This window comes from Rattus rattus, chromosome 13, assembly GCF_011064425.1.
Source record: "Rattus rattus isolate New Zealand chromosome 13, Rrattus_CSIRO_v1, whole genome shotgun sequence".
In the NCBI taxonomy this organism is placed as follows: Eukaryota; Metazoa; Chordata; class Mammalia; order Rodentia; family Muridae; genus Rattus; species Rattus rattus.
In genome coordinates this window covers 22289210-22301666 of record NC_046166.1, presented here as the reverse complement: position 1 = coordinate 22301666, position 12457 = coordinate 22289210, and positions in this window count along the sequence as shown.

Genomic DNA, 12457 nt, shown 5'->3' with positions numbered 1-12457 from the left:
GCATGGCGGCAGAGCGTGGTGTGCAAGAGTGTACCCCAGCCAGCCATAGGAATTTGGAAGCACGGGGTGTGGGAAGCAATAGCCAGCCATGGGAACTTAGTGAGAACATGTCGGCCTGCCTGCTGGTGCCTAGTGGGTAATAGCATGAGCTTTTTAAATATTTCGTGCTACATATCTCATGAAAGAGAAGCAAATAGATTTCTGATTATTGGTGACATCGTTTTTTTCCAAATCTCTCTACCTTCTATGAAATATAGAGCTGATAGGTGAGATGGTGGATTTGTATGTGCTGGCACAGCCTTTCTTCTCTTCCTCACAGGACCTGACAGCTGCTTGGTCAAATGCCAGAAGTCAACTGACCAGCTCTGCCCTTGCACAGGCCTGTAATTGTCTGACTGATCTCTCTATGGCTGACGGTTCAATTTATGCTCAAAGAAATAGAAAGTGGTTTGGGCCTCAGAGATGAAGCTCTGTTCAGTAATAAAGCAGGTTGTTTTTACATTTTAATTTTCTCTTGCATCTATAACACACAGGAGAAAGAACCGAGATGCACATTGGAAATACCCAAGAGTTTTCAGATATTCTGATGTGCGACTTCTACCTCCAGAGATGCTGTTTTAATTGTTCTGTGCTTCATGTCTGTGAATTAGAATGTTTAAAAGCCCGTAGGTGATTCTCAGAAGCAGCAAAGTTGCATTCTGTTGCCTGGGAGAAGGAACTGTTGGTTGGTGCCCTGTGGAAATGGTTCAGTGGATCAAGCATTTGCCTCTCATTTGAGATTGAGAACCAGAATCCATGTAAAAGCTGAATGGGCATACTAGTGTTCCTAGAATCCTGACACAGGATTAAAGTGTGCTATAATATATACAGTTGGGGGGGGATAAGGGTTATACACTTGCTAATCAGCAAGCTTTATATTCAACTGGTAGACTCACAGACAGGAAGCTGGAGAGCTCTAGAGGAAGACATCTGGAACCAAAATTGAGCTTCCATGTACAATGTAAACACATGCACCTTCATCCATAAATCAACATACATGAATCCACACCACACATTCATACACATGCAAAAAAAATACCCAAGAACTCTCAGTGCATTCACTAGCTGACCTTGCACTAGTTAATTGCTTCCCACAATACTTGTACTACATCTGGTAGATGTTCAGCCCATGAAGCTGTATGTCTCTGCACCTTCAATCTGGGGCTGGAGTCCTGAAAGATTTCCTGAGAGTTGGTGATCTTTAGTCTGTATTGGTACCCTGGAGTAGTTGGTTTTAGTACCAGTGAAGTAATGCCACAACAGGAAAGATTAATTTACCAGGAAAAACAAGGGCAATTAGGCAAACAACTAAATCCCCTTCCTTCCTGTTTTTGGGACAATCACTAGAAGAGGCTGTCAAGGTTTAGGGTGAGTTTTCCTGCTTCATATAATCTTATCAAGACTATTTCTCACAGGAAGGCCCAGCAAGATGAATCTTAGTTGATTCCAGAGGTAATAAAGTTGACAATCAAGATTAGCCATCACTGGGCCTTACCATCAGATTCTGTTGGGCACCAAGAGCAATGGCAATAGCCTGCATTGTGTGTGTGTGTGTATGTGTGTGTGTGTGTGTGTGTGTGTGTGTGTGTGTGTGTGTGTGTGTTAGGTGTGGTGGTGTCTGTATATCACCTGTTCCACACCTAGTTCTGGGTTTTTTGTTAATCTATGGCTTCCAGCCTGAGCAAAATCCCTTCTGCATGGTAACTCCAAGTAAACTCCTTTATGTGAATGTAGATATATATTTTACACACAAATACGTAATGTATATATAATATAAAAGTGTAAAGTGAAGGTTGTAAAATGCTAGGTCTCCATATGACTTTTCAAACATTCTTAGAGCTACCAACCCTCTACCTCTGCCCTATCCTCCAATCCCTGTCTACACTTAAACTACTTCCCACCAATCTACATCTCCCCTTTATATTCTCCATGCTCTAATATCCTCTTCTTAAAGTGCTCTCTCACTCACCAATGATTTCTTTCTAGTATCCTAGATTTCACATGTAGGAGTGCTAGTTATAGTCCCAAGGACAGGAAGGAAGGAGAGTTAGTTGTTTGCCTGATTGTCCTCATTCTTGCTGACAAGTTCTTCTATCGTGTTATGTATCTAACGTATCTAATATCGTTGCTTCACTTGTATTAGGTTCCATGCCCACTTCTAAGATCCAGTGTTAGCTTTTCTGGGTCTTGGCTATCTCTTTCAGTCTAAAGTTTTCCAGGATCATCTGTCTACCTGGAACGTCATCATTTCATCTTCCTCTGTAGCTGACATTGCATATAAGTGCCACATCTTCATACATCTATCAGAGGATGGACATACAGGCTGTTTACATGTTACTGTGAATACAGTAGCTGTGAACATCAGTGAGTGAGGGACTGTCTCTGAAGCTGGAAAGAGTCTTTTGGGAAAATGCTCAGGAGTGCTAGAGCTCAGCCCCGTGGCAGACTCACTGCCGGTCTTTCAGGAACCACTACATTGATGTCCATAATGGCTGCAACAGTCTGCACCCCCACCAACAGTGTATGAATGGTCCCCATTCCTCATATGCTCACCAGCATTTCCAGCCTTAATACTAGCCCTTCTGACTGGGGTAAGATGAAATCGCAACTAGTTTTCATTTGCATTTCTCTGATGGCTAAGGACAGTGAACTCATTTAAAAATATTTCGTAGCCTTTTATATTTCTTTTGAGAAATGTATTTCTTTACTTTAGTTTCATAGACCACCTAAAATTATTTATGTATAGTTATGTGCATGGGTGTTTTGTCTGGATGTCTGTGCTCTACATGTATGTCTGATGTTCAAGGAGAACCTAAGAGGCATCAGATCCCCTGGGAGTACTGTAAAAGTTGAACTACCATGTTTGGGTGCCAGGAATTCATCCATGTTTTCTCGGAGAACAGCTTAGCTCTTAACTGCTTAGTCATTGCTGTAACTGGATAGCCCAGTTTTAGTGGGATTTTTCTTTGTTTTCTTCATCTTTTGTCATTTGAATCCCTTGTATATTTATCTTAACATGAACACTCAATGTTTTAAATTTTGTATTGGTTTTTCAAAAGCTGTGTTTCAACTTGGAATGAGAACTCTTCACTCCTGGATTGCACCAGGACCTTTTAAACTTTTCTGGAATACTTATTTGCTTTTGTTTTTTTCTTTTCTTTTTTTTTTTTTTGCTTAATATTTTAGTTTCTTTATAAATAATGTAAATGGTCAATTTTATTTTCACTGGGCAGCTGTAGTTAATATGTGTGTGTGTGTGTGTGTTTGTGTGTGTGTGTGTGTGTGTGTGTGAGTGTGTGTTGCCTTCTGATTTGTTTTGCTAACTTTATAAAATACTGAATTCTCATGTGCTCACAATTTTCCTCCTCAATTCCATTCTCTTCTTTATGGCCATTTTTCTGATACACCATTACAGCTAAAGACAGTGATAGAACTCTTGCACCTTTGAAAAATTTCTACAATTTTCTAAACTTGTTCCTTAGACTTATCCCAAAGTATATTTTAGGCATAGCCACTACTCTAAATATAACAGTTTTCCTGACTTTGCAGGTGCTCCTTATTAGGCAATGAGACAGGTTTTTTTTGTTTTTTGTTTGTTTTTTTTTTTTTTTTTTTTTTTTTTTTTGTAAATCCTCTTCCACTCAGTTTCTTTAGCAAATCATTTTCTTTAAACTTTTTTTTGGTTTATTTATTCATTTATTATATATAAGTACACTGTAGCTGTCTTCAGATACACAAGAAGAGGGCATCGGATCTCTTTACAGATGGTTGTGAGCCACCATGTGGTTGCTGGGAATTGAACTCAGGACCTCTGGAAGAGCAGTCGGTGCTCTTAACCGCTGAGCCATCTCTCCAGCCCAATCATTTTCTTAATGAAAGAGCTGGGATAGGCTCAGTGTTAAGCATGTATGAGGCCTTGAGTTTGGTTTCTTATGTTGCAAGTAACAACAACAGTGGCCTTTAAAAATATAATTAAATTAAAAATACATAGTTTTACTATCAATAGTGAGGATAGGTTACTATTGTTGAAAATTGGTTTTCTTCGTTTATCCATTTGGTTAATTCCTAGATGATGTTAAATATTCTAATTAGCAATTAAGCTAGTACTTTAATGACATACTCATCACTTCCTTAAAATTAATGATGGTATGTGTATTTTAACATTCAGGTCAGTAACATTTGTATTTTCCTATCTGTTTTAAAATTATATTTACACTATGCCCTTTTCTTTTCATTTTAGAGTTTTTTTAAAATTGAGTATTTTATGTATTTATATTTCAAATGTTATCTCCTTTCCCAATTTCCCCTCTGGAACCCCCCATCACACCTCTTTCCTCCTGCTTCTATGAGGGTGCTCCCCCTCCAACCCACCCACTCCCACCTTACCGCCCTGGCATTCCCCTACACTGGGGCATGAAGCTTTCATGGGACCAAGGGCCTTTCTGTTATTGATGCCAGACAATGCCATCCTCTGCTACATAGCCAGCTGGAGCTATGGGTCTCTCCACGTCTATTCTCTGATTGGTAGTTTAGTCTCTGGGAGCTCTGGCAGGGTCTGGTTGGTTATTGTTGTTCTTTTTATGGGGTTGCAAATCCCCTGAGCAACTTCAGTCCTTTCTCTAACTCCTTCATTGGGGACTCTGTTCTCAGTCCAATGGTTGGCTGCAATCACCTGTCTCTTTATTTGTCAGACTCTGGCAGAACCTCTCAGGAGACAGCTATAACAGGCTCCTGTCAGCAAGCACTTCTTAGCTTCTGCAATAGTGATTGGATTTGGTGTCTGTATATGGGATGGATCCCTAGGAGGGACAGTCTCTGGATGGCCTTTCCTTCAGTCTCAGCTCCGTACTTTGTCCCCGTACTTACTTTAGACCAGAGTCATTCAGGGTCAAATATTTGGAGTCGAGTGGGTGGCCCCATTCCTCAACCGTGGGCCTTGCCTCCCTCCCCTTTGTTGGGCATTTCAGCTGATCTCATCCCTGTTGGGATCTTCTGTATATCATTCCTGTCTCCTCCCAAACCTGATCCTCCTTTTTCCCACCTTCTTCCTCCATTCTTCAATAGTTCTCAACTGAGGAATATCAAATGGCAGAGAAGCACCTGAAGAAATGTTCAGCATCCTTAGTCATCAGGGAAATAAAAATCAAAACAACCCTGAGATGCCACCTTACACCAGTCAGAATGGCTAAGATCAAAAACTCAGGTGACAGCAGATGCTGGCGAGGATGAGGAGAAAAAGGAATAATCTTCCATTGCTGGTGGGATTGCAAGCTGGTACAACCTCTCTGGAAATCAGTCTGAAGGTTCCTCAGAAAATTGGACATTGCACTACCTGAGGACCCAGCTATATCACTCCTGGGCATACACTCAAAAGATGCTCCAACATATAACCAGGACACATGCTCCACTATATTCATAGCAGCCTTATTTATAATAGCCAGAAGCTGGAAACAACCCAGATGTCCTTCAACAGAGGAATGGATACAGAAAATGTGATAAATTTATACAATGGAGTACTACTCGGCTATTAAAAACAAAGACTTCATGAAATTCTTAGGCAAATGGATGGAACTAGAAAAATATCATCCCAAGTGAGGTAACCCAGTCACAAAAGCAAAACAAAAAAACCCCACACATTGCTATGCACTCACTGATAAGTGGATATTAGCCTCGAAGTTAAAAGTTACCCAAGATACAGTTCACAGAGCATATAAAGCTCAAGAAGAAGGAAATAGAAAAATGTGGATGCTTCAGTCCTTCTTAAAAGGTGGAACAAAATACTTACTCATTTTAGAGTTTTATAAGAAGTTGTTCGTTGAGCGTGACTTAAAGAAATGTCTCCAGGAAAACCTTGATGGATGAAGCAAGTCACTGGGGTGAGCTAAAGGGTTCATAGCCCCTCCCTACTTCCTGTTCTCTCTCTCTCTCTCTCTCTCTCTCTCTCTCTCTCTCTCTCTCTCTCTCTCTCTCTTTCTCTCTCTCAGCGGCTTCCTATAACGGGAAGAAAGTCTTTCTACTCCAAATACCATATGTGGCCTCTTCACCTCCTAGTTTCAATGGATTCACTCCCTCAGGAGCCATAAACCAAAATAAACTCTTCCCTAAGGGTTTGTTTTGTTTGCTCTTTTTTTTTCTTTTGCCATGGTATTTTATCTCAGCAACAGAAAAAGAACTAACCACTGAATTCTACCATATGTCTTTTTATTGCAGTTGAAATTAAAAAAGATCAAAAGGTTTTACCCAAATTCAACATGGACTTACAGGAAAGATGCACATTTTGAAATGAGTAAAACAATTGAGAACTCTGATAAAGAATTGTGAAGATCCAAATTGAGAGGAAACATTTGCTCCAAAGGACAAAAATGCCTATCCCTTTACCTCAGGTCCAGTTAGTAGAAGATAAAGTAACATCTGCCAGCATCTGACAGAAGAAAACAAATGAAAAGATACACATAAGACTCATCTCTCTCTTAGGGCCAAGAGAATATATCTGAGGATTTGCAATATTTCACATTCGTGTCAGCCAAAAATGATATTCTTGGAATATTAAAAGTAACTATGAAAGAAGTCTTTTAAATAATTCACACCCAACTGCCCATTGTTTTCAGAAAATAGTTGAGAAAATGTCTGAGTTGAAATTGACCAAAGAAAGGTGAACTCTGTCACTATGGTCTCAGATATGTCTTCTCCACAATCAGCATTGGCTGAAGCAATATAGTGACTCACTGCCACCGGCTGACATGTCATTTATTTATGCTTGGACCCTTAGAATAACTAGAGGGAAAAGCATTGCTTTTTTTTGATGTAGAAGAAATGAGAGTAATGAAAGCTCACTGACTAATAGTTTTTGGACATGTGTTTCCATGTGTGTCTGATCTGATCTCCATGAAGACTAGTGAGCTGGCCCAGTCTCCATGTGTCATTGTACAAATGAATATTAAGAATATTAAGCCATTAGCTCAAGGGCACACTTGCAGTAAATGACAGAACCTAATTTGAAGGCTAGAAATATGGCTTCAAAAATCCATAACCATCCACATGTACACTGTTCTGGGTGCACATGTCCTGGCATAACACAATGAAAACTGGTCATAACTCTTCTTTTTCACTTACTAAATTAATAGAAACTTATTAAAGAGTGAGAATGGATAATATTTGTTATTATATGTTGATTTTAATAGCAGAGCAAATCCTTGGCATTAAGAAGCCTTAGGGTCAGTTTGTATAATGTGCTGGCCTATTTTTCTGGGATATGTTGTTTGCATTATTTTAGCACACGGATGACTGAAATTTACTAGACTGGGATTGCTAAGGAAAGATCTGGTAGCTTTGGCCAGCCCACTGCCTGTTTTATAAATAAAACTGTGTTAGAACAGCTGTGCCCAGTGGTTCATGTGTTTTCTTCAGTCACATTTGGGTAGTCTCAAGGATAGAGTCCCGATAGAGACTGGGCTGCCTATAAACCCTCAAATGGTCATCTTGATTCTTTATGGAAAAAGCTTCCCAAACCTCACTCCCAGCTATTATATTCTGAAGTTTTCCTGGAGTCTCATTTCTGCAGCACTAACACTCAATAAGAGATCACATTCCACAGAGCCTTTGTTCCCTACCCAGCAATCAGAAAGCAAGTGCTCTGAAATATAATTTTATGAAAGTATTGAAGATGGATACAGTTCTTATATGTTTTTTCTAAGGTGGAGCTCATTAATAATACTTCTGAAGGCAAATGATGTGGAGAAAAGAAATCAATACCTCATTTTGTAATTTCAGAGTCCACAGCAAATTAGGAAAGATCTTTCTAGAGCCTTTCCAACGTTGTTCCCCTCTATACTTTTGACCATATTAACCAAGCATGTGGTTGCTTTGCTTTGTCTGATGTTTCCCTGGCACCTGGACACGTAAGTGCATTATTACCTTTTGTATTGGCTCATTGGCTCCAGTCTGGTTATCAGATGTCTGTAATCAGCGACAGCACAAATGTTGAAAAGAGAGGTGGTATTATGGCATAGAGACATGGGACTGGCGGCTTATTCATTCAGGAAGAAGGGCTTCATGAAAAGAGAGAGGGAAACTAGGAGATAAATATTACTTTGCAGGAAAATGAGAACTGTTGTAATTAAGTCTTATAGACACTGACCTTGAGTTGCATTTCTGCAGGGCTTGGGAGTTTATAAATCATCTTTCTACATATTTGTGAATAGCATCGTTTGTATCCCTATCTCACAAATGAGATACAGGCTCAGATACAGCAGTTCCAACATGACAGAAACAGAAGAGATATATGCCCTTAGGCTTTACGCAGGATGTTTCCCATGTCCCGGGATTATTTTATTGGCTAGGATGGGGGCAAGTATGATAGAGAGGAGTAAGGGACACTGTGGGGATGAAGAGAGGACAGGAAAAGCATTTTTTTCCCTGAAGAGGAAGGCAATTTTCTACACTGCAAGGAAGGAAAAGGAAAGGAATTCTTTAGAAGTTTGGCATTTGTAGATCCTTCCATTCATCCCACAAATGCTTACCAAAGACTAGAGCAGGAGATAGGATTCACCAGAGGAGCCTTGTCTTCATAGAGTTGCATATTTAGGGAGTCAGAAGCTAAAAACGGTTTATAAATGCGTAGCATATTATTCAGAGACAAGTCCTAAGGAGAAAGAAGACAGTGGGGGCAGCATGGCTTGGATTGGAATCTGTGGAAAGAGTGGCCAGGAGAGGCCTCACCTAGAAGGCACCTAATAACAATGATATTATCTTGATAATTCATTTGACATGATGTCCTGTTCTTCTCTTTTCACTTATGTAAAATATAATACCCATTCTCAACTTCAAAACTATAAATTAATTTTTCAGTGTGACTAATTAACCATGTCTACTAACTAATAAAACTAATGGTGTTCTACCCATTAGAGCTAGCAGCTGTCAAAGAGCCTGGCATGCTATTTCTTCAGCATTGTTGCAAGTAAGGTCTACTTTTAAAGCCCTTTTTGCTTAGTGATGAATAATAAGCAGTGCCTAGCCTGTAAGCAAAATCCTGCAGTTCCCAGTACAGTCAGAGTGCCAGCTTGGATGATTGAATCAGTCCGCTGTTCTGAGCAACACTCTGAAGTATTGCTAGAAATACCAGAATCGGGTGGGATTTCTTCTTCTATGTCAAAAGAACAGAGAGAAGAGACTTAATATTCTAGTACTCACTCTCAGTTGGTGGCCATCCATATGTATATTCTAAGATATTCAGGGAGCCTATGACTAAGTGATATCTACAGCTTCTTATGGGATAACAGAAGCAATTCATCTTTAAAAGGCAAATGTTGTCATTTAAGGAGGGCTTAATAAAATGACAGCTCTTAGTTCTCCAAGTCTGACTTTGGAATTAAATGACATAGGAATAACAAATAAACATATCCGTTTTATTTACTGAGAAAGTTATTCAAGTCTTTTTCTGTTTGTTCACCAATGGTACATAGCGAAGGAAATTTGCCAAAGCAAGTGAAATCCTCAGCAAGATTTGATAATTCTGTCTCTGTCAGTGTTTCCATATGAAGGCCGCTCTACTACAGCAATACCAGGCCTCTTTTCAGTGGTAACCGTCATGCAAAATTTAAATTTCCCAAGAGGAGTAAAGGGGATTAATTGCTTTCAAGGCTCCATGGGGGCATATTTCACTCTCTCTGAAGCCTTCTCCTGTGTGAAGATTTGTCTTTGTTGTGTCGTATTTAATTTCATTTGGTATCAGATGAGGACAATACACAACAGGATAAATAATTCAATTTAAGCAGAAGAATTAATTGCATAGAAATTATCAGCAAAACCATGTTTGCATACACACAGGAGTAAGAGTGTGAGAGTCCAAATCCATTGGGTTCAGCCCCATCTTAGAGAATCTGACCTAAGGTTGAACTCAAGTTAACTAACAGGCAGGAACCTAGCACCAGTTTCTAGGCTACCCCCAAACAAGACCTGTGTCTACCAGTTTCCAGGTTACCCTCCAACAAAACCTGCATCCAGCATCAGTTTTCAGGTTATTCCTGAACAATCTTTACCTCCAGGTTACAAACCTGCCCCTGGACTTTATTTTCTAACAACCACCAATCAGGAGGAAAGCAGAAGTTAAGTTTACGATTTGGTTCCCAGCACGAGCCAATTATGTTAAAGGCCATGATGCACCCCAAATCAGATGTGTACAAGGGTAGATACTCCCTTTTTGAATCTATAAGTGTTTGCCTAAAACTAGGCTCAGGGTCCACCTTCCTGCTGTGTCAAGGTTGGCAGGGAGCCCAAGCTCGAGTAAAGACTCTAATGCGAGTGCATTGACTGCACTGGATTCAGTTCCTTGGTGGGCTTTTTGGGATCCACGAACGTTTTATGCCACAACACATGTACTTACACACACACACACACACACACACACACACACACACACACATACACACATACACGTACTTATACACATATACACACATGTACTTACACATATACACACACACATACACACATGTACTTATACAATACACACATGTACTTACACATGCACGTACTTATACACATACACACATGTACTTACACACATACACACATACACATACATACACACATGTACTTACACACATACACACATACACATACACACATGTACTTACACACATACACACATACATACACATACATGTACTTACACACACACACACACACACACACACACACACATTGTCCCAGGCTTAAATGCTGTTGCTTCAATAAACTGTAATATCTTCCCACTGCACTTGACCAAGAAGGCAGAAAAAATTCTTCCTGTCTGCAACTGCTGTATATTTTGTAAAATGGAAAAGAAAAGGTTTTCAGGAGATTGGAGTTTTTTCCACCTCTAAGCAAAAATAAGGCAGTTTTTTTCTTTCTTTCTCCTTCTTCTTTCTAGATTTTCCCTCTCTTTCTTTCTACCTTTTCCTTTCTTTCTTCTCTCCCTCCCTCCCTCCCTCTCTCTCTCTCTCTCTCTCTCTCTCTCTCTCTTTCTCTCTCTCTCTGTTTCCTTTTAAAGAAAACATCATTAAAATGGTTACACTTGAAGGAATCATCCAGGAAGGGCTGGCTACAGAAAGGTTCCTACAGTGGCTGGTTCAGGTAGAAGGAACACTACAATACTGTCTTTGTGAGGAATCCCTTACTGATTTCACAAACTACCTTGATGGCATCCCTGAGCCTGGATCCCAGGAAAAAACTTGCCTGTGTCCAGGCAAGTCAGACTCTATTGTTATCTGTAAACAAACTCAGTGCTTTCTGGAACATGTTTGCGGAGGTAGAGGGGCTGTGAAATCCTTGCTTAATTTTGTATATAATTTTTATAAATAAATAATGGTCTTAGTTCATATTTTCTTCAGATCCATATAGAGTCAATTTCCCAAAGCTTGTTAATGTTTTCAGAGACTATTTGTGGGACAGAATTTGACTCTTCATAGATTTTTATCTTATAGTAGAGAAAAATTGTCCATGTTGTGTTTTGGGTTGGAGACCAAGGCAATGGATTTGGTTTAGGAAGATGTTTTAGTAACTCTTTTGATATAAGTACAAGGATGATTTAAAATTAAAAAAAAGTTCTGTTTAACTGCTTAAAAAATTAAGAGACTTTTGGGTATTTGTGTTGATGAACTCCAGGAGATATTATTCCCAAATATGGCATTTTGGCATCATTTGAAAACGTATCCCTTCTTCCCCTTCTCCCTGAAGTAGACATAAGATCCTCCTGGGAGGGCTTCGGTGTATGAATGTAGGTGCTTCCCTACACTCTAAGGAGTAAATCCAGAGATGCCAAGGGCCTTGGGTAACAATGTATTTCTAGAGCTTATAGCATGCAGCATCTCTTAGATACAAGTCTCATTTCTGATTGTGTTATTGGCTAACTTAAACAAACACCAGGCAAATCCTTGTCAGGAAAACATGCTTAAGTAAAAGCCATATATTACAAATGACGTCTTTACTTTGGAAGATGATCTTTCTCTTTGTGAAGTTACATAAATCTTATCTTGTATCCAGTGAGTCATCAAACATTATTGCTAATCACTGGCAGATTGGAATTTGAGTTTTATAGCTTGAAATAATGATGTTTGTTGCTCTAGCGTTGTGTGGGTGGCAGTCCATGTGAGAGTGCGTGCCTTGAGCTCCACTGATGGGAGGTTAAATTACTCCGCTGCACTGGAAAATAAAGGATCTTTTCTGCCCCTGTAATGGATGAAATGTCAACCTGGAGCCAAGGATTTTTAAGGTCCCCAAATAAACCTGTGTGTTGTTTATGAATTATTCATGGCGGACTCTGGGCTTCAGTGCTTGGCATAGCTGTCAAAAGAAAATGAAAGACATAGATCAACATAGCACTAACTTTGTTTTTGTATTTATAAAGTTGATCCCCTTTCAAATTCTTCCAGATTCCTTA